This window comes from Panthera tigris, chromosome A3 (assembly GCF_018350195.1).
Source record: "Panthera tigris isolate Pti1 chromosome A3, P.tigris_Pti1_mat1.1, whole genome shotgun sequence".
Taxonomy (NCBI): Eukaryota; Metazoa; Chordata; class Mammalia; order Carnivora; family Felidae; genus Panthera; species Panthera tigris.
In genome coordinates, this window is record NC_056662.1 from 65,650,131 (window position 1) to 65,652,816 (window position 2,686).

At 46.0% G+C, this 2,686-nt stretch overlaps 1 pseudogene; it reads left to right on the forward strand.

Annotated features, from left to right (window-relative positions):
- Positions 1-588: 588 nt before the first annotated feature.
- LOC102957476 lies at positions 589-875 on the forward strand (annotated as a pseudogene).
- The last annotated feature ends 1,811 nt before the right edge of the window (positions 876-2,686 follow it).

Below are 2,686 nucleotides of genomic sequence, written 5' to 3' on the forward strand. Positions count from 1 at the left end.
TTTCTAGAAGGCAGGAGGAGTCAGGAAGAGGCAGGGTTTGAGTGGTCCAGAAAGACATGCCGTAAAGAGCCAAGAGAAAACTGTATGATTCCATAGGTATACTAAGGGCGCAAAGTGCTAAGAAGTGGAGCTAAGCCCAGGATGAGCAGTTCCGATGGCAGGGAAGTGTCCTTAATAAGGAAAAAAGCAGATGGGAGATTGGATAGATGATTTGTACAAACAGTGCATGTAAGTTCCGACTACTCAACACAAAGGTGACGTTAAAGGTACTTTCTGTAAGTCATTGACCCCGAATGCTATAGGGCACCCAGGGAAGTGTTGCCCAGAAAGAGACCTGTCCATCTGTCTGAGCTGGCTGATGACTGGATATTTGCTTTCCTATTTCTACGGGGTCCATGCGGTTTCTTTTGAGCAAAGAAGGAGAGGCAAGTGCCGTTCCAGGGATCTAACAGAGAAGCTGGTGCATCTTACACGGTAAAATGAGCTCATGTCCTGCTTCTGCTGCTTCTGGAGCTGTTTGTGTGCTCCTTTGCCGCAAACCTGGTACCTGTTCTGTGAAACAGCAGCAGAGGACGTGCCAGCCTCCCCATGGCTGAGGAAAAGCCCAAGGAAGGCGTCACGACTAAGAGCAACCATCACATTTGAAGGCAGCAGGCAGGATGGTACTGTGGTGCTCTATAGGATTAAGAGGCATACGGCACTTAGTACACCAATGAAAGCCTAACGTCAATGACACACAAGGTTTGTCAATGAGGCAGCTCAGATTACAATTTGACAGGCAACCAATCAGTGAAATGGACAGACCTTCGCACTTGGAAATGGGGGATGGAAATACAACTGATGTGTCCCAGCAGCAGACAGGAGGTGTCTACTAAAAAGGGAAACTGCCACTTTACTCCAGAACTCTGTCCCTCCAGACCAAGAAGACATTCTCAATTAAAAACTGCAATTTGGATCCACCACATCCTGACTCTTACAGTATAGTTTTCTCTATTCTTCCATTTTCCCCTCTCCATTCCTCTATTGTACATAAAGTGTGCACGTACAAGAGCATATTGCGTGTTTAAAAATTTTTTAACGTTTACTTATTTATTTTTTCAATGTTCATTTATTTTTGAGAGAGGGACAGAGTGCAAGCAGGGGAGGGGCAGAGAGAGAGGACACAGGATTCGAAGCAGCTTGAACTCACTAACCACAAAATCATGACCTGAGCCAACGTCGGACGCTTAACCGACTGAGCCACTTAGGTGGCTCAAGCATATTATGTTTTTTTTTTTTTTAACTAAATGGCCAGTGGTATGTTGTGATTAACATCAAATGGAGATAAGATGGGGAAAAATACTGATTCTATGAAAATAGCCCCCTTTTCCATGCTCATTCAGCTCTTGCCTTTACATCCTAGGAAGTTATTTTGTTCTCATTGTTTAACAACGTAAGAATTCTTTGATTGGAGAATTTTGATGTTTTTCATTTGTCATTGTAAAACCAAGGCAACTTTGTAATTTTCTAAATTTCATAAATTATAATTTTTTATAATTTTTTTGCACGTAGCCATTACATGTGGGGCAACCCATCTTTAAGTAGGGATAAATTATTCTAAAAGAAATAAATCCTGGGTAGTTCCCCTTCAAGTGTCTTGAGGTGTAAATAAGCTTCTTGTTTAAAAAAAAAAAATGAGGTTGTGTGTCTTCCATGCTTGCGAGCCCTGAATGACTACCCATTGTACTTAGAATAAGCCCAAATTCCTTACATGCCACCCACGAGACCCAGTATGATGGGACACTGACCCTTCTCTCTTGCCATCACTCACTTAGTAAAGCCCCACTGACCTCCTCTCTGCTCCTCAAACCGGGAGAGCTGTATGTGGCTGGTGCCTTATACTTGTAGCTCCCTCTGCTCCTAATGTCCTTCCCTTTTGCCCACCCTCCCCGTATGCATGGGAATGGCTGACTGCTTCCCCTGCTCTAGGTACCCAGGGCCCTACCCGAGCAGGGGTCACTGAAGGCCTCACTGTCCAAAACCCTTGACTTCTTTATGGCACTTAGATCACCCCAAAAGCACCAGCTGTCTGCTTGTTTGGGGTCCCCTCCCTAGCCCTGACCCCTCCCACTGGTGGCCAGGCCACCCACATTAGAATGTTGCTTTGTGAAAGCTGGGCAGCTGCAAGGGACGCGCTGCCTGGCACAGCGCCTGACATTTGGTACCATTCAGTAAATATCTGTGGAATGGATGGATGAATGAATGAATGAATGAATGAATATGATGTCTGCTTATTTGAATTCAATTGACTGAAAGAAAACCCAGGACTCAAATGCCAAACGGGGAAAAATGAGAATCTTCAAATACTCACTTTCATTTGCCTTTTGCAGTTGAGCACCAACGCGTCATGCTTCTACTTTTTCCTCTCTTCCCTCCTCCCTCCCCCCTTCCCCTTCTTGCTTCCACGGAGGTCCACTAACACCTGCCATGTGCCAGGTCTGGGCTAAGTGCTGTGTGATGATCCCCGCTTCCCCCACTCTGATCCCCAACATGCCTCCCCAGGCCTCCAGTCTTTCCCTGGGTCCCCCTCAAGTTACATCCCTTGTGCAGTCACCCACAGGTACCCCTTCTCTGTGGGCCTTCACTGTGACTGAGCCCTGAGGTCAGGACACCCTGGGAAGGAGAAATGAAAGATTCTCCAAGGAAC